Source organism: Diabrotica undecimpunctata, chromosome 3 (genome assembly GCF_040954645.1).
Source record: "Diabrotica undecimpunctata isolate CICGRU chromosome 3, icDiaUnde3, whole genome shotgun sequence".
In the NCBI taxonomy this organism is placed as follows: Eukaryota; Metazoa; Arthropoda; class Insecta; order Coleoptera; family Chrysomelidae; genus Diabrotica; species Diabrotica undecimpunctata.
The window spans coordinates 132,727,277-132,733,171 of record NC_092805.1 but is presented as its reverse complement, the minus strand read 5'-3'; the positions used below and the strand labels follow the sequence as shown (position 1 = coordinate 132,733,171).

At 31.0% G+C, this 5,895-nt stretch overlaps 1 long non-coding RNA gene across 1 annotated transcript; it reads right to left on the bottom strand.

Moving 5' to 3' along the window:
* Positions 1–4,922: 4,922 nt before the first annotated feature.
* Positions 4,923–5,541, bottom strand: LOC140436174 (uncharacterized). The gene is made up of 3 exons (XR_011950258.1): positions 5,390–5,541; positions 5,103–5,225; positions 4,923–5,039 (listed from the first exon to the last, which is right to left on the bottom strand). It is a non-coding gene; the product is annotated as an uncharacterized lncRNA (long non-coding RNA).
* Positions 5,542–5,895: the final 354 nt, after the last annotated feature.

Below are 5,895 nucleotides of genomic sequence, written 5' to 3'. Positions count from 1 at the left end.
TCATATTAGCCATTTTCAATAACAATCCCATAACGTTTCTGACGCAATGAAAGTGAAGGTTGAAATCGCTTAAGACAATGAGCAACATGTTGGGCATGTTCTTAAATACTACCAATCTAATAGTTTTTGACAGCTTTACCGAGTAAATTGAAAATATTGAAGAACCCCGTATCGTATTAAGAGTTACATACTGACGTCAATGGAAATACTTAACCACTTAAATAGTGTGATCCTTAGAGTAACGAGTATGTAGAACGGATGAATGTAAGGTTTCTAGTATCATTGATAAAATAGTAAAATACTGGAAAGAAAGTAACGTAGCTCCTGAACTGTGTAGCGCATATTTATGAAAAATCGATCATTTGTAGTAGAAATTTGATCCCAGAGTATTACAGCAAAAGACTGATGATCCTTTTGTACCAAAAGATGAAATAAACGCCGTGCAGGAAATGGAGAAAATATGTAAGTTCATCTACGCAAAAGACAGTATTGACAGATTAATAACTAGAGCTATTTTATCCTATATATATCATCACGTTCTGCATGATAACTAGTTTTAAGCTACGAATTTGGTATTGATATCACTTCTACAAGAAATAATCCAGCATTCTAATCCCAGTACTCAGAATTTGTATAACCGTCGAGGGTACATTTGGGATTGTATGCCTTTAGACATGTTAACATTAAAGATGCCCAAAGCTATTTACTGGATTGAATGATGACCGGAAAGCCTAAGAAAAAGAATCCAGTAAAGATACACATTAATCTCGAACTCTTAGAATTCGTGTACTTAGTCTCAACAGACGCAGAATGATATCGAAGACCATTCGATTTCGTTGGCTAGTTTGACGGAAATGTTCCAGTTGGGCACATCCGTCGTGCATTCTATTATTTCGTATATGATGGTCTTTAGACGATCCATTTCAAACTGCAACAATAATAATAGGTAAATTTAATATTAAATTTTGTAGCCAAAAATTATACAATATTAGGGTAATGAGTAAAATATACATCATTAAAAAGTAATAAATGGATGACAGGACATACCCTTAAACTACTAGAAACAAGTAGAGTAAACGTTTCCCTATCTTTTGCAACGCGAAATATTTGTTTAACACTGAGGTTAGTCCAATATCTGATATTTCTCAGCCAGGATTTCTTCTTTGTTCCTAAGACTTTTCTTCTCTCTACTCTCCCTTGCGTGATGACGTGAAGAAAAGAGTATTTATCGTTTTGAAGTATGGCCTAGATACGATGTTTTTCTTATTTTATTGTTCATAAGCGTTGTGCTATGTCCAATTCGTCTTAACAATTCTTTGTTTGAGACTTTTGCAGTCCAAGGAATTTTAAGAATACGTCTATATAGCCACATTTCGAATGCCTCTAATTTTTTTACGGATTGGGCTTTCAGAGTTGAAGCTTCTAGCCCGTATAGCAGTTCTTCTTCTTCTTCTTCTTAGCCTTCTGTCGTCCATATTTGGACATAGGCCTCTTCCAACTCCTTCCATCGGTCTCTATCCTGAGCAACATATTTGCAGTTTGTTCCGGCTATTCTTTTAATGTCATCAACCCATCTCATCTGTGGTCTTCCTATACTTTTTACCGTTTACTTTCGTAAACGACCAAAATATAGCAGTTATGACCATACATAACATTCGACGAATTTTCAATCTGATAACCATACTGAATTTATTATTTGTAAACATTGACTTGTATTTTATAAATCGTTTTCGAGCTACTTTAATTCTGACCTTTATCTCCTTATCTTGATCTAACTGTGAGTTTGTAATTGCTCCGAGGTTCCTTATTTATATTTGTCGCCCCTCTTTAACGGTTTACCCTCCAATGTCAGATGTATGTTGTCAACAGAGGTTTTCGAGATCACCATGTATTTATTTTTTCTGTATTCATTGTCAGTCCCATCTTTTTGCTTTCTCTGTTAATAATTTCTATGAGAATTTTTAAATCTAACTAACTAACTAGTCGCAACAAAGTGTCACGTCGTACTGAAATAATCTTGACATTTAACACATCACTGAAAGCAATGTTGCCAATAGCCTCAAATAATCAAAATATCGTACGATTCACAGCTATGCAGTCTATGAGAGACTATACATGGAGGATTAAAAAGGTTTTAAAAGGTTTAAGTAATTTCCAGAAATGAAAATCTGGGAAATGTACTGCCAATATAACATTTAACATATATGTATAGCACAGGAAGAACTGAAAAATGTATTACAAATGCTGAAAACTGGGAAACTACGCTGCGAAGATCCGTTCTAAAAATTATAAAATACACATTATAGAAAGGGAACGAATGAATATAGAACATTTTTAGGTACCACTGAAGTAATAGTGTATAAAAAATAAATAAATAATACCCATATGTTAGATAGGTAAAGAACGTTTTTAAAGCCAAAATCCGAATGTTACATCCAAGTTTAGTCAATTTTTTACAGATCTGCCCTGGTCTAAAACAAATCAATTAAAAACGATGGAAGAAGTGGCAGGAGTGGATAAAAAAGACCAAAACCGCAACCAAAATGTCATAACAATACGAGAAGAACTAGAGAACACTTATCTGAATTTAACTTAATTTTGAATTATCAAAAAGTTAGAAGTCCCAATGTAAAATATGTATATTAAATTAATTTAAAGCTCGTTTGTATAGCATCAAGCTATAATTGATTGTAATGAAAATTACATTTATAGTCTTAATCATTAAATTTACAAGGCAATCCCATACAAACATATACATGAAACAAGTTAACAGTTTCAGAACATTATTAAATTAATTAGGTCAATTATTATAATGAGCATAAAACTTTACATAATTTCAAAATTTTTAAAAAAATTACACTCAGTTCGCTGTATCTTTGCACATCAGAGTTGTACGAATTAAATCAAAGCGTTTAAATCAAACGTAAGTCTTTTCTAGATTCATGAAATAATTAGGAAATGTTTAATATCCCGTTAAACGTATTTATAGTGATTGTTTTTGTTTATTTATTGTACTGGATGTTAAAAACTCATTATAGAATTGTTTTGAACGTAATTTTGAGTTTTCTACATATTCAACGTTATTATGATTATTGGAAGAAATGCTCTATTTAAAATACTGTAGTCGAGAAAGATGGACCCAAGATCAAACAGCTTAAATTCTCATATTTATTTATTTATTTATACACCAAAGCATCCAACAGCCAAAGCCAGTTACTGGATGAAAAAAAGTTTTCATTTAATAAAATACAATATTAAACATTTACATCGTATACATATGACATTCAATTTTTAAGCTTAAGCATAAGAAAATGCCCTAACAAATAAAAAACTCTTGTGCATGATTTTTGACCTAAGTTAGTAACACAAAAAAAAATTAATTCAACTTTACAAAACAAAACAATAAAAACAATGGAAAAAGAAAAATTTTAAAAATACATTAATTTGTAGAAAACTTAAAGGGTGTTACAAATTAGTGCTCGATCTGTTAGGCTACAATAATACGACTTTCCTTATGTCGCATACCTAGAGACTTAGTATGTATTTTTTATACTAGCTGGTTTTTATCAATTTTTTTTTACTTGTGTATCGAACTTCAAGAAAAGGTTTTATTGTTTTAGCTTAAAAAATGGATCAATTACTTTGTTACAACCTATTTCCACAAATATGACTAAATGACTAAATTATTAAAATAAATTGAAAAAAAAACAAAATATCAAAATTATTATCCTTCACTTTCAGAATCCAAGCTCTCTCCAGGATTTGTTATGATGGGTTGAATATCAATATCAACTATATTTTGCTCTCGGACACACCACTTTTGAATAATTTCATGAGTATGTCTTACACATTTTTCCCAAATGTCTCCATTACATTGATTAAGCGCCTCTTTCCACATATTTTAACAGCACTATCAGAATAGCCGTCCCTACCAATATGCTTATTGTAATATGACTTGCAATTTGCCCAAATTAATTCAATAGCGTTGAATTCGCAATGATAAGGAAGTAGTCTCAACACTTCATGACCATGCTCTCTTAGTAACTCATCAATAACACACACATTTTCTTTTTTTATTCATTTTTGCAACTTTTAATACTTCAGGTTTTGTAAATTTTGGGTCAAATTGGATGTTATTTGTTGTCAGCCAGGTAACAATTTCATCTTTCTTTGAAGCAGTGGTAGCTTGCTTTTCTAAAAGAACACCATGATATGGAGCATTATCCATTACAATCAACGATGTTTCTTCTAAATTGAGAATTACTTGTGTCCTTATCCACTTAGTAAAATGTTTATTTCTCCATGGTAATCAATATGTTTAGACTTAGAACAAAACAATAAACTTGCTTCAGAAACAAATCCTTTACAAAATTCAGCGTGAACAATTATGAAACGTTTACCATCAAAACCTTCTGGTTAACGTACACTTTTGCTACTAGTGTCTTGCCAGGAAGTTGTTTTATTTCCTTTTGAATAAATCCATGTTTCATCCAAAAAAACAAGTTCTCTTGGATGCACACTTTCCAGGTTTTCAAAGTACTTACGAAAGAATTTTGCTCTTAAAGCAGCAATATTTGTTCGTTCAAACATTGATCTTCGATTGTCATCGTTTTTATATTTAAATTTTATATCTCTCAGTACAATGCTCAAGGATGTTTTTCCCATAGTAACAACTTCTTTTTCCTCAAATTCACATTTTAACCTTTGTAGACTAACATGCTTTTCTAAAAAAAAATAAAAACTAGTAATAATAGTGAAACTTTATTTTAGAAGTGTTAATGTTCATGTGAAACATCTATTGGCTGGGGTATAAACCAGATCGTTTTTATTTTGTACAATATCAACTTATACTTACTTTGTAGGTACATATTGTACACAGTATTTCGTACTGCCATTTTAGTTCCTTCAGGCAGATCAGTTGTCTTGCTTTTACGACGACGTCTAATTTTGCCTGTACTTGAAAGGACAGAATTGCTTTCTTTTCGTTTTTTAATTGTACATACTGTACGCCGTGATATTTTCAAGGCAGCAACTACCCTCTTAAATTAAAAACAATTTCATGTTAGGTAAATTATTAAACAACATACAATTCATTACAATACCTCTTGAGCACAAGCCGAAGATGCCAATAAGGGTCCTCCGTTCCTTTTTTCCAACTCAAAATATTCAAACAAATTCAGTACGAGTTGCTGGGATTGAGAATTTAATGTATTTCCAGGCATATTCTAAAATTAAAAACCTTGAAAAACTATTCTGTTTGATATTTGTTTGATATTTATGACAACAAATAATGTTTTATATTGATCCGTTAGACAGAGTTTTAGCCAGATTCAAAAATGATACGTCAAATTAAAGGTAAGAAAATTTTAACTGCAAAATTTATACTTACATCAAGGAATCCAACACTAAGTGAACATTTAGTCGTTATAACAACTCTTTTTGAGAAAATTTATAAACTCAAGGCACGAAAATGTAATGGAAAATTAAACAATATGAATATAATTTTTGTAAACACCACAACGCTGTGAAGTTGACAATAAGCAGGTTCAATAATAAGAATTTATCACAGACTGTTGTTATATTACTGTCTTTGTCTGATGTATTATTAAATGTTGGACTTAAGGGCTGGACTTAAGGACTGGAAAAGCGGCTTAATTTTAACATTTTATATTCTGTGAGTAGAAATGAGACAAAATTTAAAAATAGTTTGTGAATAATTTCATACATGTGCAAAGATACAGCGAACGAACTATATAATATCCCGTATCCCTTTTTTAGCCTGAAACTTAATGAAAAGTTAAAAGCTAAAGATTTTTAATATTTTTATAATAAATATATTAAAACTATCATCGTTATACAAGTCTCCTATTCATCTCCATTGTCTCCTGTAGACTT